The sequence below is a fragment of the Dasypus novemcinctus genome, chromosome 22 (assembly GCF_030445035.2).
Source record: "Dasypus novemcinctus isolate mDasNov1 chromosome 22, mDasNov1.1.hap2, whole genome shotgun sequence".
NCBI lineage: Eukaryota > Metazoa > Chordata > Mammalia > Cingulata > Dasypodidae > Dasypus > Dasypus novemcinctus.
This window is the reverse complement of record NC_080694.1, coordinates 11,267,273-11,279,284: the sequence shown is the minus strand read 5'-3', so window position 1 is coordinate 11,279,284 and position 12,012 is coordinate 11,267,273.

The following is a 12,012-nucleotide window of genomic DNA, read 5'->3' as shown; positions in this document are numbered from 1 at the left end:
TAATAGCACACCTTTTCAATGAGGGAAGCAGCTTTTCTTGTTTTCCTACTTAACTTTTCCTCATTATGCAGTTGAGACTCAGTTCTGTTATTTTATTGTGTAGCTATAGAACAAGAGTGAATGCAAGAAAAGAAATTTAAATAGTAAATTTCTCTAACCCAAAGCACTCAATATTTTTTCCAGGATGGCAGTATCCAGTTACTTAAACTTCTTTCAAAAGTATAGGCACCTGTCAAGATATTCATATAAAGACACAGTATTCTCCAAATGATGGCATTCTTAGTTTAAAATTATCTCAAATATTAAAAAAATATTACAATGTGGAGTTTATTTTAAGAAGACTGCATGAATTTAACAAAGTTGGTATTGTAAAACTTTCACACAGGTTTATAAAATTCACTAGCTTACATGTAGCCAACCCACACACACACGCAAAATGTACAAACAAAAAATCCCTAGTTAAACTAAGTAATTTTAAGAAAAAATGTCAAGTATAAATTAAACTTCTTTGGAATTCACTTTTAAGAATTATTTAATCTGTAAATTCCCTACTTGGGAACTAAACACATCAGTTGAAAATTATGCCTAGATAATGTAAAGCTCTCTTCCACAGTGTATTGATGATAGGGTTTATGAATGCAGCACCATGGAGTAAAGCATAGTGTGATAAGAGTTTTAGGAGAAGCTTTATTTGCAATGGGACCTAAGACAACAATCACTCCAGAATTTACAAACAAAATAAGAATTGAAAACTCTGGGGTGCATGTGGGTAAGGTTTCATTCTAGGCTTTGTTACAGGCTTCCACAGAACACACCCTAAGCACTTTTGGATATATACAAATATGTGACATAAACAAAAAGGCAGAATATACTAAGACAATGCAAGCACACATAGCCAGGAAAAGAGCCTCAGAAATTCAAACCATTGAAAAGCATATCTGAAAATTTTTAGGTGAATCTCAGAAATATTGATGGGTCACATCTGACTCTGTGAAGAAAAACCCGGACATTTTCCCAGCATGATGGACAGGCATCCAAAAAATAAATAATGATCAACAAGCATATAAAAAAAAATAACATATAAAAAAAAAATAGTCCTTTTATTTCCATGGAAAAAATGAATTCAAAAGAGGGTCCGGTGGGCAAAATGCAAGCCAAAACTTTTGCTTCTTGAGGTTTCCTGAACTTTTGAAAATAAAATTTAATGGAATTTATATATTATCACTTCTCAGTGTTTTGCTGTTTTTATTACCCTTCACACTCTCAATAATAAAGATGCAATGAAAATTCTATTAAGTGAAATATAGTCATATATATGCATATACATATATATTTACCATATTAGAAATTAAAAGGCATACAATTGTAAATTGTTTAATTTAATAAATCTAATAAGTCCTGTATCCATTAATATATTAATACATTTTGTCCAAAATATATTCATTTCTAAAACCAGGGCATAATGAGAAATTGTTTTGGCCTTATGAAAATCTCTTTAAAGCAAGAAATTTAGCATGTTAAGAGTGAGCTGGAATTTCCTACCTGTGTCTTTATTCATTCTTTAGAAAAAAGAGAGCCTCACAGAGACATAGTGACAAAAAATAGAAGGATTATTTGATTAGAATTTTTAGATAATCATTAATACTTCTTCATAATATTGAAATTCTACAAAAAATTCAACAAATGTTTACTTATAAAGAATAATTGCAGTTTATAATCTGAAAAAATACAAAAACTTTCATATTTTGTTAAATTTAAATTCATCGAATTAAAAACATTGAATTTTTTCCCACACATTCATGATTTTGTAACACTATATACTGCTCATCTAGTAAATATTTGTATATTTACATATTTAGTGAACTTTCAAATATGAAATATTTCTTACACAATAAAAATATGAAACACATACATTTATTTCACTAACCATTCTAGTGGAGAAGACTTTCATTACTGGGAGGTTCATAAGTTGTAGAGAAAAATATTCTAAAATTCTAATTACATTGAAACCAAATTTTATCATTTGTAACAAATTCTTAATTTTTTTTACTTTCATTTATTTTCATAGATGGAAGGCTCCATGTCTTTCAGTAAACTACTATTTCATTATTAATATTAATATTCAATTTGATTCTCTTTAATTTCTGATATATCTAAGTAGAACTTAACCAATCTGGTAGATCTTTCAAAGAAAATAAAACTTTTTGCATTTCTTACTTTTTCCTTTTCTTTATCATTTCTTTACATTCTTCTACTTACTTGAAGATCACTTTCCTGTTTTGTTTTGTTTTTCAGTTAGAAGTGATAGCCATTCAGTGGTGCAATGATATTTTTGGATTGGATTGTGCTGGTTTGTCAGAGGAGTTGGGGGGGATGGTGGGTTGCATTGTCCATGGAACTGGAGGGAGGGTTGGGGGAGGGATCAGGTGAACGCTGGAGATTGGTGGGTATGTGTTAAAACTACAACATTGAGAACTCTCTTTTCACAACATGGCAGAGGAGGGTTACTGGTTTAGGGTGTTGGATGTGGGGAACATTAGGGACAGGGTGTACCTAGGGCAGGCTTCTAGGGAGTATGTGAGTGTCCATCTTGTCATTTTGGGTTGTATCAGTGGGTGGAGACCCATATAATGAGCAGGAAGGTGTTGGACTCCCATCCTGGGGAGTCCTGCTATGTTCTCAAATAGAAGGGTGGGAGTCAAATAGAAGGGTGGAAGTTGCATGGACAAAAACTGTTCATGTTCTCTGTATCCAACCCCTGGGAGAAAAATCTGTGCCCCACTAGTGAGTGTCTGGCCCAATTTTGAAAACTTAAGCTGGGTAAATTTAAAGACTTAGAATATGTTGAACCAAATGTCAAAGAAAAACTGTGAAAAAAGAAACAAACAATAGGCAAGAGAAATTGGCCATCAGAAGAAATTCACCAACATTTCAGATTCCTTGACATCAGCATAAATGTGTAAGCCATTCTTGAAAAGAGGAAGAAATGGCTAAACCAAAAGAACAAATCAAATATCCTGAAGAAATACAGAATTTAAGACAATTAATCAGTGATAAACACACAACTCTCCTAAATCACTTCAAAGAATTTAAAGAAAATATGACTAGAGAAATAAAAGATACTATGAAGACACTGGGAGAGCATGAAGAAAAATTTGAAAGACTTCAAAGAAAAGTAACAGAGCTTATGGGAATGAAAGACATGATGGATGAGATTGAAAAAACACTAGAGGCACATTTGAGCAGATTTGAATTACTTGAACACAGAATTAGAAATTTTGAAGACAGAACATATGAACTGAAAAAGACAGAACAGAAAGAGGTGACAATGGAAAAAATGGAAAAGAGTCTCAGGGAATTGAACAACAGTGCAAAATGCATAAACATTCACACTTTTGGTGTCCAAGGAGAAGAGAATGGAAAAGGGTCAGAAAGAATATTTGAGGAAATAATGACTGAAAACTTCCCAACCCTTATGAAAGATATAAATATCAATATCCATGAAGGACAGTGCACCCCAAGAAGAATAAATCTGAATAGACCTACCCTCAGACACCTACTATTCAGAATGAAAAATAACAGTGATAGAGGATTCTGAAAGCAGCAGCAAGAGAAAAACAAAGCATCACACACAAGGGAAACTCAATAAGATTAAGTACCCACCTCTCATCAGAAACCATGGAGGAGGGAAGCAGAAGTGGCTCAGGTAATAGGGCCTCCATCTATCATATGAGAGGACCCAGATTCAATCTCTAGGGTCTCCTGATGAAAAAGAAGGGAAAGCATGCCTGCATGGTTAGCCAAGAGTCTGTGCAGTGAGCCGAGTGCCCACATAGTGATCAAGTGCCTGCATGGTGAGCTGAGTGCCCACATGAGTACCTGTGTGGCAAGCTGAGTACCTGTGCAGTGAACCAGTGCCCATGGAAGTGAGTCACAGAGTAAGATGATGACAGAACAAAAGAGAAACAAAGGGGACAGTCAAGGTGAAGTGCAGCAGAGACCAGGAACTGAGGTGGCATGATTGACAGGGAACTTCTCTCCATATAAGAGGTTCCCAGAATTGAATCACAGTGAAACCAAGAGGAGAAATATGAGAAAAGAAGACAAAAAGAGAAATAGATACTGAAGATCACACAATGAATGGACACAGATAGCAAAAACAGCAGGGTGGAGGGGGGGAGGAAAGAAAAGAAACATCTCTAACAACAATAAAAAAGAAACCATGGAGGAAAGAAGAAAGTGGTATGATGTATTTAAGGTACTGAAAGAGAAAAACTGCCAATCAGGAATTTTGGATCCAGGAAAACTGTCCTTCAAAAATGAGGGTAAGTTCAAAGTCTTCACAGACAAACAAAAACTGATAGAATATGTTACCAAATGATAAGATTTCCAAGAGATACTAAATGGGGTGCTTCAGTCTGAAAGGAAAAAGCAAGGGGGAGAGATTTAGAGAAGAGTTTACAAATGAAAATTTTGAAGAATGGTAAACTAAAGAATTAGAAAACAGACAATAAAATGATATGACAACAGAGAACCAAAGGACGAAATGGATGATGTATGTAATGCCTTTACAGTAAAAACATTGAAAGTTAATGGATTGAACTCCCCCATCAAAAGAAATACACTGATAGAATGGATAAAAATATATGAGCCATCTATATGTTGTGTACAAGAGAGTCACTGCAAATGCAAGGGCACAACCAGGTTTATAGTGAAAGGTTGGAAAAAGGTGTTCCATGAAAATAGTAACCAAAAAATAGCTAGAGTAGTGATACTAATATTGGACAAAATAGATTTCAAATACAAATTATTATAATTGATGAAGAAGGTCATTTTATATTAATAAAAGGGGCAATTCACCAAGAAGAAATGATTAGACTAAATTTTATGCACTTAACCTGAATGCTCCAAGATACATGAGGCACACACTGGCAAAACCGAAGGGAGAAATAGAAATCTTTACAATAATAGTTGGAGACTTCAATACAGCACACTCAATATTGGATAGAACATCTGGAGAGAAGATAAATAAAGAAACAGAGAGCTTGAATAATATGATAAATGAACTAGACCTGACATCTGTAGAGCATTGCACCCCAAAACAATAGGATATGCTTTCTTTTCAAGTCCTCATGGACTCTTCTCCAGGATAGTCTGTATGTTGGGTCACAAGACAAATCTCAACACATTTAAAAAGACTGAAATTATACAAAACACTTTCTCTGATCACAATGGAATGAAGTTGGAAATCAATAATGGGCAGAAAATGGAAAAATCATAAATACATAGAGATTAAACAACACACTTAAATAATCAGTAAGATTGAAGAAGAAATTACAAGAGAGATCAGCAAATACCTTGAAACGGATGAAAATGAGAACACAATATAACAAAACCTATGGGACACTGTAAAGACAGTGTTGAGAGAGAAATTTATAGCCCTTTGATCCTTACATTAAAAAATGAAGAATGAGCTAAAATTAAGGATCTAACTGCACCCCTGAAGGGACTAGAAAAATAACAGCAAACTCACCCCAAACCAAGCCAAAGGAAGGGATAATAAGGGTCAGAGGAGAAATAAATGAAATGGAGAATGAAAAACAATAGAATAATAACAAAACCAAAAGTTGTTTCTTTGAGAAGATCAACAAAATCCACCAACTCTTATCTAGACTGACAAATAAAAAAGAGAGAAGACACAAATAAATACAACCAGAAACAAGGGGGGGGGGGGGGCATTACCACTGACCCAGCAGAAATAAAAGAGATCATAAGAGAATCATATGAACAAATGTATGCAAAAATACTAGACAATGTAGAGGAGATAGGCAAATTCCTAGAAACACACAAACTGATGGAATGGATAAATAATTTGTGATGCATGCACAGGATGGAATATTATGCAGCAGTAAGAAGAAATGATGTCATAAAGCATATGATAATATGGGTGAACCTGGAGGACATTATGTTGAGTGAAGCAAGCCAGTCACAATAGGGCAAATACTGTGTGATTGTGCTATTATGAGCTAATCATACTGTGTAAACCTGTGGAGTTAATAACTAGAATACAGGTCACCAGAAAATAGGAGAAGGGTAGAGAATGAAAAGCTGAGGGTTAATCTGGGCAGAATTGGTTAAAAGCTTGTTTGTAAATCTTTGGAAATGAACAGAACTGGTGAGAGCATATCATGGTGTTTGTAACTAGCAGTGCTATTGTATAGGTATAACGGTGGTTGAAAAGTCTAAGGTGAGGTATATTACTAGAAGGAAAGTTTAAAATGTGCAATATGGGGCTGTATAACATAATAAAACCTCATGTGAAACACAAATATATGTGATATTGGATATACAAGACTGTTTTTACAAAATATAAATACAAATATACCAGAGAGAAAGAAAAAGAATAGCAGCTATGTACGCCAGGCGAGGCATAGAGAGATTAAGAGGTGGTGAGTTTTGTTTGTTTTTTGTTTGTTTATTATTATTATTAGGATAATGAAAGTGCTCTGTGAGTGATTGGGGTGATGAGTGACAAACACGTGATTACACAGAATCATATGGATTTATGGTTCATTAAAATATATCAATAAAATTGGAAAAAATGCTTGAGAAAAGAAAAATATGAATGTACAAAATAAATTAGAGAGACAGAAATGAAATAGCACCTATGTATGAGAGAGGAAGCTTAGAAAGATTGATAGGTGTATATTAAGGGGAACTTTTAAAAATTATTATTACTTGTAATATTAAAATAATGAAAATAATCCAATAATGATTTAATTGATGAATACCAACTATGGGATTATACCAAATACCATCACTTGTACCCTTTGGATAAATTGAATGCTTTATTAATATGTGTCAATCAAACTGATTTTAAAAACTTAATCTAAAAAATAATTGCTCATAAATAAAAGGGGTTATTACTGGACTCTCAATTCAGTTCCAGTGATCTATATATGCCTATCCTAAGGCAGTTGCTATCTTAAGTATTTTAACTTTGTAGTAGGTTTGTCAGGAAGTTTTAGTCCTACAACTATGTACTTCTTTTTCAAGATTGGGTTTTCTGCAGTAACTATTTTGATGAGAATTGAGTTGAATTTGTAGAATAGTTTGGGAAGTACTGCCATCTTTAAAAAAATTAAGCCTTTTGATTTGTGTTTCCATTTATTTAAAAATTTTTAAATTTATTTTAACAGTGTTTTATAGACATCTTGTACTTCTTTTGTTAATTTTTTCTGTTTCATTCTTTTTGATGCTATAATTAATAAAATTGTTTTCATTTTTTGATTGTTCATTGCTAGTATATAGAAATACAATTATTTTTGTACATTGAGCATGAATCCTGAAAAATTGCTGAACATGTTTATTATTACTAAAAACATTTAGTAAAATGTTTTTGGTTTTCTATATACAAGATCATGCCATCTGTGAATTACAAATAGTTTCATTTCTTCCTTTCCATTCTAGATGACCTTTACTTCTTTTTCTTCCTTATGGTTCTAGCTAGAACAAGGACAATGTAGAATAGTAGTGGCAGAAGCAAGTATCCTTGACTTGTTTCTGAATTTATGAGGAAAGATTCAGTCTTTAAACATTAAGTATGATGTTACCATGGGATTTTGGTGACTTTTATCACATTGAGGAAATTCCCTTCCATTTCTAATTTGTTGAATGTTTTTATGTTGAAACAGTGGTAGATTTTGCCAAATGCTTTTTCTGCAGCTCTTAAGATGATCATGTATTTTTTTCTCCTTTATTCTGTAAATATAGTATATCCCACTGTTTGATTTTCAGATGTTAATCCAACCTTGAATTCCAGAGATAAATCCCATTTGGTTATTGTGCATAATCTTTCTTCTGTGTTCAGGAATTTGCTTTGCTAGAATTTCTATCATAATTTTTGCCTCTATTTATGAGGGATGTTGGTCTATATTGTCTTTTCTTGTGATGTTTTTGTCTGGTTTTGGGATCAATATAATACTGATCTCATAGAATGAGTTTATAACTGTTTCTTCCTCTTTTACTTTTTGGGGAAGAGTTTGTGAAGGCTTGGTATTAATTAAATGTTTGATGGAATTCACCAGTGGAGCCATCTGGGCCTCACCTTTTTGGGGGAAGGTTTTTTAATTACTAATTGAATCTTTTACTTGTTATAAGTGTGTTCAAATTGTCTATTCCTTCTTAGTTGTGTCCTCTAGAAATTTGTCCATTTCATCTAAGTTCTCTAATTTGTTGACATACAGTTGTTCATACTATTCCAAATTATTCTTTTTTTTTCTTTTAGGTTGAAATGATGTTCCCTTTTTCATTATTGATTTTCATAATTTGAGATTTCTTTCTATTTTCTTCTTAGTCTAGCAAAAGATTTGTCACTTGTTTTAGTTTTCTAAAAGCTGCTGGAAGCAATACACTAGAAATGGGGTGACTTTTACCATGTGGATATTAGGTTGAAAGACTGCAGTTCTGTGAATATAAAAGAGTCCAAATCCAGGCATCATCAGGAGCTCCTTTCCCCCTGAGCTGCAGTTGTGAGTGATCAGGCACATGGCAGCATTGACTCATCTCTCCCCTCTTCTCCAGGCCACATTACTCTCAATTTCTGGCTAAAGTGGCTTCCTCTCTGCTTCTGGGTTCCTCTCTGTCTCTGCAGTTTTTTTTTGTGTGTGCAGCTTTTTACCCCTCCACTTATAAAGGACTTCAGTAAGAGGATTAAGATTGTCCCTGCATCAAACAATCTAATCAAAGGCCCTTAACTGAAGTAATTTAATTAAAAGTTCCCACCTAAAATAGGTTTACATGCACAAGAATTGATTAGGTTAAGAACAGGGTTTTCTGGGTCTACAAAAGCTTTGAATTGCCACATAGTTTTTGTTGATCTTTTCAAAAGTTTTGGTTTTGTTGATTCTCTCAACTGTTTTTGTTGATTTTCTCAACTGTTTTTGTATTCTCTATTTTGCTTATTTCTTCTATACCCTTACTTCTTTCTCTTTGTTTGGGTTTAATTTTCTCTCTTTTGCTAGTTTCTTAAGGTGGAAAGTTAGACTATAGATTTAAGACCTTTCTTCTTTATTTAATATAGGCACTTATAGCCACAAGTTTTCCTGTAAGAACTACTTTAACTGCATCTTTTATGTTTTAGTATGTTGTTTTTTTATTTCATTCATTTCCAATTATTTCCAGTTTCCCTCATAATCTCTTTCTTTGACCCATTGGCTATTTAGGAAAGTGTTAATGTCCACATATTTGTGAATTGCAAAAATTTCCTTCTGTTATTGATTTCTAGCTTACCTTCATAGCTTTGTATGATTTCAATATTTCTAAGCTTATTAAAGTGTCTTTTACAAGTAGGATTTACAAAGGTATAACTCTGTTTTGATGAAAGCAGGGTCCTGGAAACATCTTTTCTTAAGGTGTTTTTTATGGTCTATCATATGACCAATCCTAGAGAATGTTCCATTTGTGCTTGCAATGAATGTGTATTCTGCTTGTGTTGTGTGGAAAGTTCTATAAATATCTGCTAGGTCTAGTGGTTTTGTGGTATCTTCGAAGTCTTCTGTAGCTGTTAATCTTCTGCTTTGTTTTTCTATTTATTATTGAAAATGGGTTATGGAAGACTCCATCTATTACTGCTGAATTGTTTAATTCTTTCTTTGGGGTTCTGTGGTTAGCTGCATAATATGTGCTCAGTTGTTATATCTTCCTGATGGAGTGACCCTTTTATTATTAAATCATGTCCTATTTTGGGGGTTTTAAAGTCTATGTTGTCTGATATTGGTACAGTCCTTCCAACTCTCCTACAGCTTCTGTTCGCATGGTATGTCTTTCTCCATGCTTTTAGTTTCAACCTATTGTATTTTTTATTCTGAAGTGTGCTTCTTATTGACAACATAGAGTTGGTTCTTATTTCTTTATTCAGCATAACAATCTCTGCCAATTGGTTGTATTGTATAATCCATTCACATAATGTTCTTCATATAATTGAATTTATATCTGCCATTTGTTTTTTTGGTTTCTATACATCTTAAACTTTTTATTCCTCTGTTTCTCCTTTCCAATGTTCTTTTTATTACATGGATATTTTTGTAGTGAAATACTTGAATTGATTTATTGATTTCTAAACTGTTTTCAAGTTATTTTCTCAGTGTGGCTCCAGGCTTTACCATATACATAAGAACTTATGGGAGAGGCAGGGCAAGATGGCATCTGAGTGAGTGCACTTCATAATCTCTCCTGCAAAAAAATGGCTGAATAGGGTTGGAGTCCTGCTGGACCAGGCTGTTTCAGGTATAATAATGGATATTTTATTTTAAAAGTTTTTGTCAAGATGCTATCCATATATCTACTATAACACTAATTCTAAAATTTATGTATATATATACATATATATTCCTAATTTATATACCCATAGAAACTGGTCTGTAATAACAATTTATGTGTTTAAAGTTCATAAATATTTTTATTTCTGTTATTTTCTGTATTATTGATTATAAAACTGCTTGCCTGGGCTTAGAGAAATAAAATTCTATGAATACTCATGCTCATACCAAATAATCATAAATAAATAAATGCACTTACTAATAATTTGTAATCAGAGCCCTTCAGGGGTTCCTAAACTTTTTTGTTTCATGGACTCCTTTGCAAGTCAGGGCAAAACCATAGACCCTTACTAAGTCCACACTATACTGTGTTTTATTTAATAAATATATCACACCTGCACCAACAAGTCTCCAGAAGAATAATGTTTTTTTCATTTCAATTCAAATTCACAGACCCTTGGTTAAGAACCCCTGATTTAATAAAATCCTTCTCCCATTCTATCTTTGTATATTCTATGATCTATCTATCTATCTGACTATTTTTCTATCTATGTCTAGGAATATATCTATCACATGTAGGGATATGTATACGAATGTTCATGAGGGTGTGAACGAGTGTGCAGTTATAGGTTTTAACAATAGACTATCTTATTTTTTTCTGGTCTCCTTGGAATATTTTTGAATGAATAAGAGAATGTTAATGGTTATAATAGCTGAAAATATTCTTAAGATGTGTAACTCAAAAAGCAAATATGTGTGAGACATTAAATGTTTGTCATAAGATAGAACTGAAATGACTATTCACAGGGGTATTGCATGAATGGATACACTGAATAGCTCTTTAAGGAGACAACTCCTCCCCACTCCATTTGAACATGAGATATGTATTCCAAATGCAAAGAGGTCCAGAAGCAATCCTGAAGTAAGTGGAATTTAATAAATAAATAAATAAATAAATAAATAAATAAATAAATAAATGAGAAAGATGTCAAGGTTACATTTGTTTTTTAGTGAGTATTTAGGGATCTTTCTTATTTGCATCTTTTGGGAACAGTTTTCCGCCATCTTCACCTTTACCTAAAAGTCATTTCTAACAATTCACTGTTTCTATATATAACATCATTGCAGACATGAATTATTTTATTATACCACAAATCACAGGAAACCTATAACTGTAGGTCATCCCTCCTATACATAAAAAAGATTATTTAGAGTCATTAGATTTATAAATATATACACCCAGAAGAAATATGTATATTGCTTCATCACCAATGAAAATTGTTTTTTTCACAGAAATTGAAGCAGTTATAAAATAATCCAATTCAATAAACTTAGATATAATCATATTTATGTATATGTCTTTCATATATGCACTCAGATAAATACACACACCCAGAAAGTATAATATGATGCAAAAATGAAAGAGCATAATGAGAAAAAATTCATCTTTCAAACCTTACATATATAGTTCTTAAAATAAATAAAAAAGATTTTACATGAAACTTAAAGACATGCAAAAGTCATCAATTGGAAAGGAGAAGAAAATAGATCCATGCCAAAGAGGACCAATTTATAGAACAAATATATGGAAAGAATAATAAAACAGAGAATAGGAGGGAAGGATTTTACAAATAACATTTACTAAGGAGTATGGGAATCCTCCTTTTGAAATGAGATAGATGGGATGATTGTT